Source organism: Taudactylus pleione, unplaced genomic scaffold (assembly GCF_031769625.1).
Source record: "Taudactylus pleione unplaced genomic scaffold, aTauple2 ptg000116l, whole genome shotgun sequence".
Lineage (NCBI taxonomy): Eukaryota > Metazoa > Chordata > Amphibia > Anura > Myobatrachidae > Taudactylus > Taudactylus pleione.
Window position 1 is genome coordinate 7,997,482 of NW_028284518.1, and position 19,373 is coordinate 8,016,854.

Consider the following 19,373-nt stretch of genomic DNA (forward strand, 5'->3'; position numbering starts at 1 on the left):
GTAAAGGGTCACCAGGTTACTAACTCTTATGTAATCTACTTTACCCACCCTTAACCCCACGTTAAGTGGAGAACCTATCTAAATCGGTGCCTCCACCCAAGTATTGGTAGACATTCAGGGCCTACTTGGGAAAACCCTATTTAAACTATTCAATGTAAATTGAGTACAGTTGGTTGTTGTGTAAAGAAACTTTCTATGCATATATTTATTCAAAGAACATTGCACAACATAAACAATCAATTATGTTTGTTTCCACAGGTCCCGATACCAATGCCTTCCAGCCTCCTAAGTACAACTCACACATACAATTTTATGTACTACTTATTTCTTTAATTAGAAATCAATTGTACAATGTATTATAGCAACAATATTATTTCATACTTCTCACTTCACAACTTTACAATAGCAGTACATATAACAGATTATATTAATTATTCAATTGCATCCAGCAGAATTAAAATAACATAAAGGGTAATAGATGTAGAAACTCTTGTTTTCAATAGTCTGTAGTAGTAAGAAAATGTCCTTCATGGAGTCTAATTCTCCTGAACTATCTTACTACTGAATCTTTGTGGTGAATATATGAATCCTTGGAACTCGTAAAATAATCCTGGAAAAATGACTGTAACATTGTATTGCCTCTGTTACTCTCCTATTGCTGGCTCTCCTGCTCCCTCATGTAGTGTTGCCAGTAATTCTGCACATATACAGTCATGTATATTCTTCACAATAACCTCTACATACAGGTATCTAAAGGAAATAAAGCCAGTGCTTTAGTGTCTATGTTTACCTTATGCTGAATTCCTTCCTGTTTGAGTTTCTGACTGAAATCCAGGTAATACTAGTTATATTGTAGCTAAATTGTATCATAAGTACTCAAATCCCAAAATATGATACTTCTGTATCCTTAGCACACAGTCCAGCAGCTATATTCCATAGATTGGATACATGTTCTATGCATGTGGGACAGATGAATTTAGTATATAAAGTCCCAAAATTATTTATCCTCCACCGATTCTTTCCTTATCTCTTATATTATCTCCAAGCCAAAGACTTGGAGATAAAATCCATTAAACTATTTATCTCTCGCTTTCATTTATTACGTTCCATATACTGTTAGGTGAATCCCCTTCTTTCCTATGCTTTAACTTGTGAAAAAACTAATCTGTTCAGAGCTTAACTACTGCATGTATGTGCAGTGTATTGTTTCTACTCACAGCCACTGTCAGGTGATGCTTTACATGAAGGTAGCCAGCAGAATGACTACCCATTGGTGAATGGAGCCGACTTCCATTTGACAGTTTACTATCCTACCAGACTCTTTACACATACTGTATGTGTAAAGGGGAAGACCATCAGGCCACACAGCCCACCCTTGCTGCTGCAACTCATCTCACCAGTGTCCGCCTCTGGCTTTTCATCTGACAGCCACTCAGCATCCCTCCTCCGCAGACAGCTACTGCTGATGCCTCATCTCTGGCTCCACCCCATGCACCCAGCAGCCTACCAAGGCTCCGCTGCCCAGGCCACAGGGAGGTGGGCACCCAAGGTGGGGAACTCCAGAATAACTCTCAGCTGTTGACAGCTGTTATATACCTCTCTCTAACTGGACCCTCTTTTCCTGACAGGAACCAATTCACTCCTACATGTATCACTACACCCATGTTAAACCTGGGCTACCTGACTGCAACTTCCACCTGCCAGTTCTGGCACTTTCTAGTATAATGCACACTACTTAAAGATATACATAAACATGTACAGTATGAATTTAATGTACTTTGACATCTCCACATATATATACATTATTTGTTTAAGCAATATCATACTTAAATTACCTGAGAATGCTATGAAATGCATATGCCAAAAGTATACATGTAAATTATTTTTCTTTAACCCTAAACCAGGGTTACATTATAAATTTGTGCCCTCCTACAAATATGTCCTTTTGACGTGTCTCTTTACAATGTTTCATATTTACTCCTTATTCACATTACGTCACACAGTAGTAACCCATATTCACATTACGCTACACAGTGGAGCCCCTTATTCATGTTACAACACTGAGTAGAGCTCCTTATGCCACACAGTAGTACCCTTTAAATACATTATGCCACATTATGCCACATCTAGCCCCTTATTCACATTATGCCATGCAGTAGTACCCCTTATACACCACACCTTGTGGAATGACCAGCTCTCCCCATACATTAGTAAGGGGACAGAATTCATCAAGCTCCGTAAATACAATATTTTTGGAGCTTGAGTGCTGCAGCATTCGCCATCTTCAGATGGCATTTGCTCCCGCTCTGGGCTTGCAACCCGCTCCTTCCCTATGGGAAGGCGTCCCGGGTTGCGAAGAGGTATCTTTTAGGATCCCTCTGCCCCTGTCCGGCTCTTTCTGCCAGACTTCGGGGCTCTTGTGCACATGCGTGACCTGTAGGTCAAGCATGTGCATTAGTGTCACTGCTCCGAAAGGAGAAGTGAAAAGATTCACTGCTCCGAAAGGAGCAGTGAAGCCGTTCGAAGGGACAGCGGATTTTGCTCTGGTGTCCACGGCGAGTTAGAATGTTAATTATCATAAGTAACATCATGAATAGATCATTATGTCGCACAGTAGTAACCCTTATACACATTATGCCACATAGTAGGGGCTCCCCTTATCTATCTGTTACTAAAGAGTGGATTGGGCCTAATGCCAAGCCATGTACCAGGGGCTCAGGTTATTGCCTGCCTACCTAGGGGAACATAAAGTGATATGGGCCTAATGCCCAGAGTCACTCTTACTTGTGGCATGGGTAATCTGCCTGCCTAACATGCCCCACAGGCCTGAGTCTTGATTGCACCCACGGGCCTAATGCCTAGACACCTAGGTTGTCTAGGGATGGGGAAGTTGTAAATTACCAGTGCCCAAGGATACCTTGCTGGTAAGCTGCGAGAGACTGCAGTTGGGAGCTTGGTTTAAGTCTTGCTTCACACCACCTGCAGCACTCTCCACCTGCAGCATGAGATGGTCCTCATCTTCTGTCCTATGCCGCTGGCCCATCATTGCTAGTGGTGCCATCTTCTAGCCTCTTCTGTGGCTGTTGGAACTATTCATGCAAAGTCCTCTTTTATTGACCACTGCCACCGTCCTGATGGCTCAGCTTAGCGGCGTCTGACATCAGATGGCACGAGTGGGCTGAGCTCTGATGTGGTGAGCTGTGATTTGCTCATGCCTGGTGCCATGTTCTAATAGTGTCCAAATTTATACTGGCACCACACCTGCTTGCCCGACACTCCTAAAAATAGAGATCAAGACCGCAGCTGATTTTAGACCGAGATGGCGCCTCTCCAGTCTGGTGCCTACTTGCCGCATCGTGCCGGCCCTGGGTGCCTGAGATGAATGAATGATGACTATATGGACCCTTAAAGTTAATTTCAATATCCATTAATTTCAAAGGGATTTCCAACATTTGAGCTGATACCCTATTGAAGACATGAATCAAAAGGCTCTGTACATAAATCCATTGAAATAGGCAGCATACTTCTGTCTTAAAATCTTTATGCAATTCAATATACTGTATTTATTTTTGTATGTGACATGGTGATGGGTGATATACATCATGTTGTGCAGTTTATTTACATTAAAACAAAACATTGGATTACACTTCCTATGATATTTTCACTCTTTGTCAGTCCTTGAGTGGTGCTGCCAGTCTCTTTGAGGAAAGGAATTACTTTTGTTGGAAGCAGCCTGGCAAAGATCTTCATATATGTACAGATGAGTGCCGGTAGCTGGGAGGGTTATGGCGCTACCCTGAACTTTCAAATAATAAAAGACTAAAATATATAATATCTTAGGTACATTGCAATCAAAAGAAAAACAATATAAGCAAATCAATACCCATTTTAGTACTTCCCCATTAATGTTTACTGTGTTTGCTTGTCCTTCACTGTGCTAATAGTAAGGAATGGACATGCTCCTGATAGTGTAATGGTAAGGATTGGACCTGTGCCACACGGTAAAATATATACACACACAAAGGGCTGTCAATATTAAAGTAAGCCTAGATAAAGCTCCCTGGAAGGAATTCTAAGACTCGTAAAAAATTTTAACAATAGGGACTTCAGAGAATGTGCTAGACACTTCTAAAAAAATTATTAGTTGCAAATTTTGTAATCAGGCGACGATGTAGCATCACAAATAGCGCTACAATTGCTAAAGCAACATTTTACCAGAGATCGGGTCATCAGCCACTACTTTCAAACATCAGTGGACCTTCCCTCTGCGACTTATGGTAATGTTTTTCTTAAGAACCAGATATATCAGGAAGGATGTCATACAGTACCCTACTAGATCTAAAAGACAGCATTAGATATTATATGCTAGCTATTCCACCTGACATTTTACCTTCTGCTATAGAGACTGCTGCTCTTCAAATGAAGACAGTTGTTGACCATAATGGAAAACCCAATGAACAATTGTAGTGGTCTTTAAGTGATTTGCATAGAAACTTAGTGACAAACTTTTTTTTTCTAAATGTCTTGTGCATCCTGTGAAGGACCACATTTCTCTTCATCACTAGCCTTAGAACTTCCTCCAGAGCAGTGACGTGTGGTGAGGTCAATGGCTGGGGAGGCACACATGGAGATGGGTGTGAGTGTTGGGAGCCTGTCGCACCCCCTACTCACTATAACTCTCCCCTCACTACACTAAGCTTCAGTGTCCATTGATTCACCTACCTGCATCACTGTGTCTTCTCTTGTTGCTTGCTTACTGAGCTCTAATGTTTAAACACTGCACTGCACTTCCTGGTCAAATTACACACCCAAGGTGTTCATCAGTGCTTAAGGCATGCCGCTGAGTTTCAAGGCACGCCCCCATACTCAGCGGCATGCCTCTATAAGCTCTCTTTCTGAGCAGCTTACTGCCTGTGGTGTGGCACCACCCCTAGCTGTGCAAGCAGTGTCTGACTTATACAGAAGTGATACTGAGCTGTTGCTGCCTCATCACTCGTCTCCCTGCAGTCCCAGGGAGCTCCACAAATCTGGTGAGTGTTAACTATAATTATTAAAATAAACAAAGAAGATGTTTATAAGTTATAAATATCTTTTTGTATTATTCTAATCAGTTTTATATCAAATCTCATGAGAATGACAGGGGAGGCTCTGCCTACCCTGCCTACCCAGAGTGATCTAATAAGAGATACCTTAAGTTTAAGTGCAGAAAGTATATACAGTATTATATATATTTAACATGTCTACATCAGATCAGAATGTCGACATATGTTTTTTTGTTGATTTTTAGGGTTAGGCTAAAGTAAACAAAAAACATGTGTCAACATTCTGGTGTCTAGGGGGCAAATTTACTAAGTGAGAGTTTTTAGAAGTGAGTTTTAGAAGAGATGTTGCCCATATCAACCAATCAGATTTTAGCTATTATCTTCTAGAAGGTGTTAGTTAAATGTTAAGTAGAATCTGATTGGTTGCTATGGGCAACATCTCTACTAAAACTCACTTCTAAAACTTTCACTTTAGTAGATTTAATCCCAACATGTTAAATGTCAACATTCTGAACATGTCGACATTTTAGCCATGTCTATGTTAATTGTATGTTGACATATTGGTTGTTGATCTATAGTCCATGTCGACATGGAGGTGGGCTTTCCCTGCCACAGTCACATCCCATGCCACTGCAGGCTCTGCTCCACTCCTGGCTTATTTATGACCCTAGCCTGCCCGGACTCCATACTGTTTACAAGAGGAAATCATTTCCTCTTCAGTGGTCAGCAAGGCAGTGATGTCAACTGTCTGTGAAAGTCAACATCATGTGTGATTTGTGCACCCCAGAATGGCATTCTGAAGGTGGAGTTTTAAGTGCTGCAAAAGTGCTTGGAGCTGAATTGAAGTTCCCATCTCTAAGCACTGGATTGCCGATCACCACAGTCCATTCAAAATGGACATGTTTGACTCTGAACTGCCTGTCACATGCTCCACTGTTTTCAGCTCTGCATATATGGGAGGAGGAGCAAGGGGGGAGGATAGGGCAATCTATAATCAATGGGTGAAGGTTCAAGTGTAATTTACTAAGTATTTATGGTCACTGGGAGAGGAGTTATACTAATAGGGAATTCAATGTCTATGAACAGGCATGGCGGGTAATATCTGGATACATCAGCATTACAGGGTAAGGCGGGATCCTATAGGTGGATCAATTGTTTATTTTCCAAAAATATTATTAATTATGATTTGAAATAGGTATGTTTTACCTAAGTAATTCATTTAAAAAACAACTTCTGAGAAATTTTTTACAAAAATAATTTTCCAGTTAAGTGGTTAAGAAAAGTGAAAAAATGAACGAAAAAGTCTATTGCGGCCTCTAATAACTTGTGCTCTTATCATATATTGAACTGTTTTCTAAAACAAAATTAGTGCATATTCTTTTTAATAGAAAAGTAGTTAGTGTTCCAGCCAATACTTACCTACTTTTTTTTATCTGGCACAAGGAGCGGGAGGGTCAAAGGTCTTGTGCCTCAAATCTCTTTATCATGGCCCCACCCGCTGCAATGTAATGCCACAATTTGGCCCATTGCATTCATTGAGGGGTCAAGGCCTTGATGGAACAATCCACAGCAAATCATGACATCCTTCCCACACCCCACCCATTTTACTGGATAAATGGGCAGGTTGCAGAATGATTGTCTACTCTCCCAGGAGTCAGGAGAACTCCTCTGAATTCTGAAGTCTTATGGAATTCCAAAAGAATAGGTATATTGCTGTCTGACAGCGGAGCTTTTGGTTTGTTCATACTCTGGATGCAATCTGTGTAGAGTTAGTACATTATCCCATGGATTCTGAGGCTTTTTCCATGACATACTGGTAGGCTTATTTATAAATAAAGTATATTTCCTTTTAAAAATGTCATTTAAATTCACTTTTGTAAAATGAATACATACATAATGGTCTATAATAATAGGTCAATAAAGAAAATGAAAAATATTATAGCACTTCCTGCTGTTATAATAAACATTTCTCCTATTAATTCTGTGCTGCAGATAAATAATCCAAGGAAGATCATGTGCGATCTGAGCATTTTATACAGTGTAAACCAAGCATTTGTAATTGACTGTCTTATAATCATTGTTTCCCAGCTCATCCACATTGCAAAATAGTAATCTCAGACATCCAATGGGCTCCAGGACTCCCAAACCATGATATGCTATCAGCAGTAACATGGTTAGCTAACTGCTGTGACTAAATGGATATTGTGAATCACTGCAGGCAATGGATGAAAAGTGATGCCCTCCCAGCACACAATGCTACTGTGCAGAATTGGTCAAAACAACACAACTTCACAGACAGAGCAGCAGAAGGCACTGGCTCCTCTCTTTATTACCTGGAGCAATATGTGCAGAGAGGGGAGATAATGAAGTACTTGACTAATTCAGTGTGATCCAGCTGACTAAGCCAGGGGGCTTTGCAGAGCATGCAAAGCTACAGAACCCAATGCTATCCATTTCCCCCTGGTACCTGCACAGCCAAAACAAAGAGCAACAGAGATCAAAAACTGAGAAAAGTCAATAAAATGAAAGCACAGGCAGCCACCCTGGATGCTGCTGCTCCTAAAATATAATTGTACTGATCTGTTCCCTGCTTCTCTGCCAACTTTAGCCAGGTCCTGCTGCTATGCCAACACAATTAATAGTGTGAAACAGTTACTAATCAGTTAGGGATCACAGATAAAAAGTCTGTATAACTGTCTCAGACTTGCATGAGACAGAATAAGAGGATGTGTTAGTCTTCCAGTTGTTGAGCTGTACTGGCCTTGTGCCATCAAACCTAGATCTGTTTGGAACATCCCATTATCTTATTATACCTGTAGCAGCCCTTCTACACCCACTCACTATATTTCTGTGCCTCCACACAGAAGACACCAGTTCTCAGAGTCACACTAAACAATGGGACTGAAAAGATTTAGCTAGTATGATGTATATAAAAAGATATTATATTTACTGCCAAAAGATGAATCATTACTCTCTTGTAGTGCCTACCACAATTCAGCATCACATAAGTCAGACACACACTATGCATCATTCAGAGATGAATATGATGAATAGTTCTGAGGAATGAGTAAAAGGGGACAGTAGGGGCAACTGCCAGCATATTTCCAATGCCAGCCACAGTTAAGGTTTAATCATAAAATCTGCTTCATTTAAAAATAAGACTGCAGCCAATAGATTTGAAAGCTTGCGGCTTATTCTAAATCTTAAGAGCAATCTACACAATTTGATATGACATCACTCAAAATTTTTTAAGAGGGAAATTCCATGATTTGTCAGCCCTGTATAAACTGACTGTACATCTTTGTGAATTGCTGTATTTTCTAAAACATATGTATATTTAGTAATCATATAAAATATTAATTTACATTATGTTGGATGGTTTGTAGATCTATTGTAGAAAACAACAAGTTAAGGGACAGTGCTGTAGTTGTAGCTGTAGCTTGAGAATGTTGGCTTCCACAACGTTCTTCTAAGTCAAATTGCAGAACAAAAGCTACTACAGTAAATGCCCCTTATTTTGTTCAATTACTCTGGGGTATTTAGGATATTATATATTAAGCAAGATTTCCAAATCTGCAGCAATAATAAAACAGCTCTATACCTGACCAAAGCTTTATCATTTAACAAGGAATGCTAACACAGAACGAACCTTCCTTCCTTCCTTCCTTCCTTCCTTCCTTCCTTCCTTCCTTCCTTCCTTCCTTCCTTCCTTCCTTCCTTCCTTCCTTCCTTCCTTCCTTCCTTCCTTCCTTCCTTCCTTCCTTCCTTCCTTCCTTCCTTCCTCTCTCTTATGGGCATATCTATTGCCACTTAGGGGTGTGTCCTGCATTTGCACACAAAGCTTCCAATAGAACATTGGTAAATAACAATGTATACCTTATTCCAGTGCCCTGAAATCACTCTGCCCGGCTGCCACAAGGAGCAAGCCCTGACTGGCCAAGGCGGACATCGCGAAGTTGTGTGCAGTGTCCCAACATCACACGTCATGACATCCTCCCATTCAGGCTCCAGCCCCATCAAATCCGGACTCACTGTGCGCAGCCCAAATTTCCAATGGGGCATTGGGGAATCCAAGGGTTTTTATTAACTTTGCTGGGCAGTTGGAGACTCTACAGTGAACTGGGAGTCTCCCATAGGATACGGGAGAGTAGGCAACTATGTTCTGATGATTTTGTAAGGATTATGTTCTCACTTTATCACTCTATGGTACCCCCATTTTGTGGAATCTAGTCCAGGCCTTGCCTATTACACCCAGCATCCCTTATGTAGTGCGTACAAGATCACTACCTCATCTGGTATCTGTGTGGTTCAGAAAATAATCCTTAGAATTCAAAATGGCTGCCTCAATTCTGTATTATGTTCATCATTTCCTGTATTTTCAGCAAATCTAATCCTCTGTGTTACTGTATGTTCATGATTTCTGTATTTTCTGTAATTCTAAACCTCTTTATTATAATCCTGATTTCTGTAAGCATCTTGAGTTCTTTTGGAGAAAAGCGCTATATAAATAAAATTGTTATTATTTGTATGGCTATTATGAATACTATTATTATGCTCTGAGACAAGTGATGTAATGATACATTATGCGCGCTGTCCAAACTGCACAATCTGGTGTACAATGGCAGAATGTGTCATTACATGCTACATGTAACAGCACCTCATCGTTCATTGCATCATTCCACCACCTGTACAGGACACCAGATGGGACGATGTGATGAATGCTCATCGGAAACAACAGATCAGACGTACACACTGGGCCTGATTCAGAGACAGATGCAATGCTCATATTTTTGTAGAATGAACGATTGCTGGAATGCCGCACTGCGTACGTGCTGCAATTATATTGCGATCAATCTCATACATATGAATCCCTTGCAAAGTGAGTGACAGGTAGTCAGTGTTTGGGTGTGGTTACAGGGGTGGTGGTTAGAAAAAGCAGGTGTGTCTGATCTTGTATACGCTGTTTCATGGGCGTGCATACATTAGCCATTGCGATCGCCATCGGAGTATGAAAGCTCTGCGAGTCAGAACAGCTGCAGTGTTTGCGGCTGATGAGACTTGACTTACATACCGCGTGACTGATAGTACTGATAATTTATGCTGTTGTAGGTCGTCAGGCGGATATGAGATGACAGCAGTGGGTGTCCCTATGCTCGGCTATGCTTTGGAAGGCATTAGCATATTTTAGCAACTGCGATCCATGAGAGTATGCAGTTGCGATTGCATTTGCGTAAATCTCTGAATCAGGCCCATTATATGATATATTGCATTGGTTCCGATCTGCATTGGAACGATATATTGTGCATTACATTCTGTATTGTATACCCAGCTTAGTGGACATTCTCCTCACCATCTCCTGTTACCTTATGCCTACCCACCACTGTTTCAGTGATATCTCTATTGTGTGATATTATGTTTGTGTAGACAAGGAATATGATTGTTTGATAAAAAGCTAGTAGGTATTTTGTGTAAGCAGCTTCTTTCCCTTTCCCCTTTTTCTTTTAACCATTGCCTTCATCTAAGTTTTTTTTTTAAAACATACATTACCAATGTGTTTTCTATTTTATTTTATTATTATTATTGATATATTAATTGAACATGAACTTGTTTTGCTTATAATACTGTTTGTATACTGTAAGTTGTCATTTCAAATGTAAAATAAACAAATCCAAAATAAACCAATTCATTATTAAATACTTACTAACCCTTGTTCTTTGCATGGTCAGGTGTGGTAGGGAAGTGGATAGCGGTAGGCGCAGAGGAGAGCTGTCTACAAAGAGAAACCAAACATGTTATAGATATAGTTTCTGCAAGCCTTATATAACACATGAACATTCAGATTAGTCAATAGAAGAGAAGTTACAGTATTTCAGCTGAAGCTGATAGCACAGGATGGTATGTATGTTCAAAGAAATGGTTAGAAATTAAATATTAATGGTATCTAAACAGAAGGAATTGCAGGCTTGTGAAATTTTGGGTGTTTCACCGTCAGACATTGACATTATGCATTGGCACTCCTACTGTAGCGATATCACAAAGCAGGATGAAGTGACCATCATCATAGCTCAATACATAGACTATAAACTTAGTATAATGTAAATTTACTTACAGAAGCAGCATTGCAAATGTATTACCAGAACTTTGAACCTGTGGATAACAGCCTGTTAATTATAAATTTTCATTAATCTCTTAATTCAACCTAGAGAAGGCATTACAAAATTGCAGGAACTCCTCAAATGTCATAAGTCAACAAGTACTGGAGGGTCACCAAAAAATTACAAGTTATTGTTGGATGCTCTCAAAGAAATGCACAATATAAGCAGAGGGGAAATAAAGAGAAATATAGAGATATGGTGCAAATCAGACACTGCTGACATACTGCAGACATTGTGGACCCAAAGGAGGCGATTCAGTTGTTGCGTGGGAGGGTATAAGTAATGACTACCCAGTTTTGCAATTCAATTGTTCTGGGCGCTCAATAATTATCGCCCTCTTCACATGCTATTAGACCGGGGTGTAGATGTGCAAAATGGCTAAACCCATCTAAAGTCCTGGTTAGGACACCGTAACACCGGGTTTCTCACACATTTTTGCTGGCACCCTCCTGAGGGAACGCCTCCGTCTGGGAGGCATGCCCCCGGCACGCCCACCAAAGGGGGTGTGCTGTCAATCAACATCGACAGCACGCCCCCTTTGATCAGACACAACGAGCGAAGGAAAGTCCTTCGCTCGTCGCGTCTGGCGCATGCGCACGACGGCGCTCCCTCCGTCATGCGCATGCGCAGTGCACACCATCGACCCACTTGCGAGTGGACAGCCGCTTGCGAGTGGGTCTGAATGAGGCCCTTAATGTCAAAAACAACATTTCCACTGCATTTCAGCCCTGCCACAAAAGGACCAGTGATTCTCTCGTTAACACAGGTAAGAGTGTTGATGAGGACAAGGCTGGAGATCACTCTGTCATGCTGATTGAGTTAGCATAACAGACTGGAAGCATCCTCTGTTAATCATGGTTATCTGCAAGGAAACACATGCAGTAATCATTGCTTTGCCCAAAAAGGGCTTCACAGGCAAGGCTATTGCTGCTAGTAAGATTGCACCTAAATCAACTATTTATGAGATCATCAAGAACTTCAAGTAGAAAAGTTCAATAGTTGTGAAGAAGGCTTCAGAGTGCCCAAGAACGTCCAGCAAACGCCAGGACCATCTCCTAAAGTTGATTCAACTGTGGGATCAGGTGCCAGCAGTGCAGAGCTTGCTCAGGAATGGCAGCAGGCAGGTGTGAGTGCATCTTTACGCACAGTGAGGCAAAGACTATTGGAGGATGGCCTGGTGTCAAGAAGGGCAGCGAAGAAGACACTTCTCTCCAGGAAAAACATCAGGGACAGACTGATATTCTGCAAAAGGTACAGGGATTGGACTGCTGAGGACTGCGGTAAAGTTATCTTCTCTGATGAACCTCCGTTCAGATTGTTTGGGGAATCTGGAAAAATGCTTGTCCAGAGAAGGAAAGGTGAGCGCTACCATCAGTCCTGTGTCATGCCAACAGTAAAGTATCCTGATACCATTCATGTGTGGGGTTGCTTCTCAGCCAAGGGAGTGGGTTCACTGACAATTTTGCCCAAGAACATATCCATGAATAAAGAATGGTACCAATACATCCTCCAAGAGCAACTTCTCCCAACCATCCAAGAACAGTTTGGTGACGAACAATGCCTTTTCCAGCATGATGGAGCACCTTGCCATAAGGCAAAAGTGATAACTAAGGGAACAAAACATCAAAATTTTGGGTCCATGGCCAGGAAACTCCCCAGAACTTGTGGTCAATCCTCAAGAGGCAGGTGGACAAACAAAAACCCACAAATTCTGACAAACTCCAAGCATTGATTAGGCAAGAATTGGTGGCCATCAGTCAGTATATGGCCCAGAAGTTGATTGACAGCATGCCAGGGTGAATTGCAGAGGTCTTGAAAAGAAGGGTCAACACTGCAAATATTGGCTCTCTGCATAAACTTAATGCAATTGTCAATAAAAGCCTTTGACACTTATGAAATGCTTGTCATTTGACTTCAGTATACCATAGTAACATCTGACAAAAAGGTCTAAAAACACTGAAGCAGCAAACTTTGTGAAAACCAATACTTGTCTCATTCTCAAAACTTTTGGCCATTGCTGTATATGCATTACAGGGATCTGGAAGAGGCTAATTTATTAAAGGGTTGTCTTCAGAATTGTATTTATTTCACTCTCTATAGCAAATAGTGATATACAGTAACACTGCTATTGCCAGTCCCTTATATATATAACAATTATTGAAGTAGTATATGTTACTGTCATATCAGCAACTCAGCGCACACATGCACACTTCCTGGAGCAGTAAGTATTAATACACATACAGTACAAACAATTGACTGATAGACTGATGCTGTTTGTCAAAACTAGTACTTTACACAAACTGATCAAGTTAAAAAATAATATTATCGGGTTTGAACCACACCTCAAAATGGGCACAACCAGATATACACCCATGGAGAACCTTTTCTATATCATATTTAGGGGGCATATTTACTAAAGTGACGGTTTGTAGAAATGGAGATGTTGCCCATAGCAACCAATCAGATTCTACGTAAGATTTATCTATCACCTGCTAGAAGATAATAGCTAGAAACTGATCGGTTGCTATGGGCAACATCTCCACTTCTAAAAACCTGCACTTTAGTAAATATACAACTTAAAGAGAAACATACATCTATGGAAAAAAGGGTGATTTAATGAATCCAAAGAGAAAGTGGTAGAAAATAATGTAAACTTTGTGTAAATGAAGTAGATAAGTATGGAGTAGGTAAGTTTGTAGTGTGAGTGGAGGTGAGTGAATTCTTGTACCAGATTTTCTTATACCAAAACGGGCTCAGAGGTCCAGGGCTGGTTATGCTTTGGGGGAGGGGAGACCTCACACCATTTTCTTTTTTAAATGTTATCCCTTTATTACATCTTTAGCACTGAAGCACTGCCCATATAACACTGATGTGTGCAATTCTTCTTCTGAGCATGCTGCTGATAAGGTAGTCTATTTAAAACTTCTATTATGGCCCGAGTATGCTCCATGTTTGAATACACGATTCTTAGTAAATCCCTGTGTTGTATTCCTGTCTATGGAAAGTACTTGCGAGTTGGTTCAATGATGTTTTGACTTCTATTTGTGTGTTTGGCCATGTTTTGCAGATCAAATTGTGTTTTTAGAACTATATTTGCTTTTATTAAATCTCTGTGTTTCAAAACTAGGGAAAACACACACCGGAATGCAATTTCGTCCAGACACAATTCTTAGTAATTATACCCCTTTGTATTAAAAGTGAAGAAGACTACCAGCGCACATAAGGATCTACAGAAACCAAAACCTCATGTGTGCTGAAATGTAAAGAAGGACAGACACAATAAAATGTGTTAAAAAAAGTTCATGTCTTTTATTCCAAATCATTAAAATCTTACCAGTTTCCACCCCAAAATGCCCATTTCAGGGGAAGACAGATGCTGCCAAGTTCCATGTGACTCAGAATAGTACAGAAATATGCAAAAGTGCATAAGTTTGAATCTGTACGTGTGCTGTATGCTACAACTTGGCATTTGTATCCATACACAGAGATGCATCTGACTCATAATCTGCGTCTATGTGTCACATGCTATTATCCAAACACAGAATTATTCACAAATTGAGAACTTCACTCACTTGGGGCTCGCAGCAAAACGGGGTGGCTGTCGATGTTGATCGACAGCTCACCCCGTTTTGTAGGCAGGTCAGGGGAGTGGCTGGCCAAACAGAGGCATTCCCGAAGGAACTCCTGCCATTTGGGGGCGGCTCTACTGACATCACACGAGATGTCAGTAGTGAACTTCCTGCTCTATTAGAGCAGGGAGTTCACTGGGGCTTGCGGTGGATGAGACCCTACCAGAAGGGTCTCGTCGCCAGCCCGATGGTCACGATGGTCGCGACCATCGCGACCATCACCTGGCCACCCGCTAAAGCTGTGGGTGGTCACCCACTGCTTAGCGAGCGGCCTGGAGGCCGGCTAAAAAAAACAAAAAACAGGCCGCTCTGATTCAGAGCGAGCGTTTGCTATTTGCGAGCGCCTCTGAATCAGGCACTCAGTACATTTATAGCTGCAGGACAGTGGTTAAAACATACCTCAAGCTATTGGTATCATGTCTTAAAAGGATGATGTTGATATTACAAAGCTACAAACGTAATGGTTCAGTACAGTATGTCATGTTCCGGACGTTCTTACCGCTCTGGTGCCTGTCCAGTATAGCACAAATGTCCGCTCATGCTGCACATCACTCCCGGCTGGTGTTGAGGTCTGTTTGTGCTACTCCTGCTCAGTGTCTTGTTACTGTGTGTGGAGGTGGCTCTCTGCAGCCTCTTGCTCACAGAGTGTCTTCCCAGAATGATGGCACACAGGCTGAGTTCCCTCCTAAATACTCCGGAGAGGTAAGTAATACTATGGGTAGAGGGTGTGTGGGACCCTCCTCCACGCACCCTGCACCCATTATAGATACTCTCCTGGCTCCCAGGTACTCTCTATCTGAACGGTCCCAGGGCCTGATTCATTAAGGATCGCTATTGTAATTGTACCTCTGTAATCGCACTCAGGTCTGATGCAAAAATATGCTAATGAATGCAATCTCAATGCCGTTGAACTGCCAGCATAGAGACGCCCACTGCCTCCCACTACTGCTATCTCACATTCGTAACACCATGCAAACCTCCATAAACATAGGGAACATCGAGAACCATGCAAACCTCCATAAACATCGGGAACCATGCAAACCTCCATAAACATCGGGTTCCTCTTGCAGAATTACAGCAGCCCTGACCTTACTTAGAAATCGCTAACCACATAGCACGCAGTAAGTACTCAAGCTGCGTATGCAATCGCATTGGCTAATTTATGAATGCCCATGCATCGGTGTTCAAATGGACAGACACACCTGCGTTTCACAGACCACCCCCCATCACCACCCCCAAACGCTCACTGCCTGTCAATCACTCTGCAATAGCTCTATGTGGTCTTTGTGATCGCAGTGGTGTTCTTCAATTCATCAACATCGGTCCCAACCTATCAAGTTAATCAACTCATTAATATTGGACTCATATCAATTAAGATTTCTTCAATTCATCAGCATTGGTCCCAACCAATCAAGTTAATCAATTAATTAATATCGGACTCATATCAATTAAGTTCTTCAAATCATGAACATCGGACTCAAGGCCTGATTCAGAGATGGACGGAATTGCACAGCCTCACACAAGCAGCTGTGCAATTCCGTCCATTGAAAATGCAAATGCCGAAGGAGGTGTCACACACCTCCATGCTGCATTTGCCTGATCCCAGCGCTGCGACCCAGGACGCAGCCTGGGGTCACCATCGAAACAATCATGACCATCAGTCGCGATTGTTGTCGATGTTTCATTGGCTAGGCTGTGGGAGCTAAAGCTTCCTGCAGCCTGGCAGGGTCCTGGCAACTTGCGTGGCCAGGAAGTCTGTGTGCACCCATGCAGACCCTGGACTTGTCCATTCTGGAAAAGGGAATGTTGCCATGGAATGCCCCCGCTCTGCCTCCCAAATGCCACAGCCTGTCAATCAGTGGCTGTGGCTGGGACACACAGGCAGGCTCGCAGCTGGAAGGCTGCACATGCGCAGTACACCTGCTATGCATGCACAGTCCTCCAAACATCGGAGATGTGCACTAGCATATATATATCTCTGAATCAGGCCCTCAAACTGATCCAGCTCTCAATCCAGCATCATCGGTCCCAATCCGATTCTGCTCATTCATTCAGTATTATCATCTCCAGTTCTAATGCCAACCTACTTTTAAATAAAGACATTCCATTCTTGTTCTCACCTTTGGTTCTATCACCCTCTGCAGATCCTCTACCACCTCACAGCAATATATGAGGAAGTCCTGGCTCAAGCCAGGTTTATTCACACCTCCCAAGTCTCCTCTTCAGCCTCCCATGCCTGTTCTAGCCTAAACCAACCCTCAGCCTAAACCAACCCTCAGGCAATTTGTACTGGCCCTATGTTTCCAGCTGAGAATCAGGCACAAGCTGCTGGGTTTACACCTCATCTTGTTGCTCGCCTAGAACACCAAGAGGCAGTGCAGGGTCAGGTGGTACAGTTCCTCCAAGAACTGACTAACTGGCTGGATAACATCCAATCCACTCTGAGAGGCTCAGGAGTTGCCACTTCATCCATTCCATTTTATCCGGTTCTAGTTTCCTCAGAGGCACTTCACCTGCACATTCCTACTCCTGCAAAATTTGATGGGAACCCAAAAAATTGCAAGGGCTTTCTAAATCAACGTGAAATACAGTTTGACCTCCAACTCAGCAATTTTCCTACAGACCGTATCTGTGTGGCATATATCATCTCCCTATTATCTGAAACTGCGTTATATTGGTCTTCACCCTTATGGGAAAGATTGGATCTAATCTTAACATCTTACAAGGAATTCATCACGACATTCCGCCAAATATTCGACGAGCCTGGGATAGTGTCATCTGCATCTTCAGACCTTCTACGGCTACGCCAGGGATCAAATTCTGTAGGCCATTATCTGATGCAGTTTCAAGTACTGGCATCAGAACTCTCTTGGAATGATGGAGCTTTCTATGCAGCCTTCTTGAACGGCTTATCCAACAAAATTAAAGATGTCCTTCTTATCATGGTTTAATTTCAAATTGTCTTTTTGTACAGGGGCCTGAACCAAAAGGCTGATGCCCTCTCTTGCTCCATGGAGCAAGAAAATGAGACTACATCTGCTGAGAAGCATCTCATCATTGATCCAGTAGCTTTTTCTGCAGTTGGAGGAGAATCCTCACCACCCCCATTATGCAAGAAACTGCTACATTGGGCTCATGCTTCCCGCTTTGCTGGTCATGCAGGCATACAAAAGACCTTCGAGTTCAATTCCAGGTTTTACTGGTGGTTCTCTCTTAGAAAAGACATCCAAGACTTTATTGCCTTTTGCAACAAGTGCGCCCAGCATAAAATGCCTCGACAGTCTCCAGCTGGGCAGTTTTTTCCTCTCTCTGTTCCACATAAACCATGGTCACATCTGTTGATGGATTTCATTACTGACCTATTGGTTTAAAACAAGTTCAACACCATTTGGGAGGTAGTTGACCAGTTCACCAAGATGGTTCACTTCATACCAATCACTGGTCTTCCGTTAGCTCCCAAGTTGGTTCAATCATTGATACAAGATATCTTCAGACTCCATGGACTACCTCTGTAAATCACCTCTGATGGGGATTGAAGTTTATCGCCAAGTTTTGGCATTCCTAGTGTTTTTCACTTAAAGTCATGCTCAATTTCTCCACTGCCTACCACCCCCAGTCTAATGGCCAGACAGAAAGAGTCAAACAAGATCCCGAGTCTTTTCATTTATATGTATCCTCCTCTCAAGACAACTGGGCTGAACTTCTTTCTTGGACAGAATTTTTTCACAAAAATCAGTACCATTCTTCATCTGGTTCCATCATCCTCTGCATTTCATCTACCTCCTCACAGCAATACATGAGGAAGCCCTGGCTCATGCCATCCAGGTTTATTTACACCTCCCAAGTCTCCTCTTCAGCCTCCCACGCCTGTTCAAGCCCAAACCAACCCTCTGGCATGACCCAATAAAGTCAAAAATATGCTCTTGGCAGGCTCATTTTTTTACCTAGAAATAATGAGCTGGGAGGAGTGAAATCAAGAGGTAAAGTCCATGGATGATGTGCTTAAGAAACTGGCAAAATGATGACTTGTAAAGGAAAATAAAGTGTATTCCTTAATCAAGGTTCACTGGCATCTATGGAACTTGTTGTTGCCAAAAATACATTATGGTGTCCAAGGTGGAATGTTGACCAAGAGACGTACCAGTGACATAGGCCCTCATTCAGAGCCGTACGCTCTGAGCAGAGCGCACGCTCTGCATGAGGGCCGGGCTCCATTTTCATGGAGTGTCCTCCTGGACGCTCGTATAGCTGTGGGTCACCACCCACAGGCTATACGAGTGTGCATTTTGATGGCCGCGATGGTCGTGACCATCGCGACCATCGAAATTGCGAGCCGGAGCCTGCGGTTGAGGTTTTCAACCGCAAGCTCCGGAGTGATTTTGGCTCTATCAGAGCCAAAATCACTCCCACTGACATCACTAGTGATGTCAGTGGGCCGGCTTCTGACGGGAGGCGTTCCCGTGGGAACGCCCCCGTCAGGGAGGCACGCCCCCGGCACGCCCACCAAAGGGGGCGTGCTGTCAATCAACATTGACAGCACGCCCCCT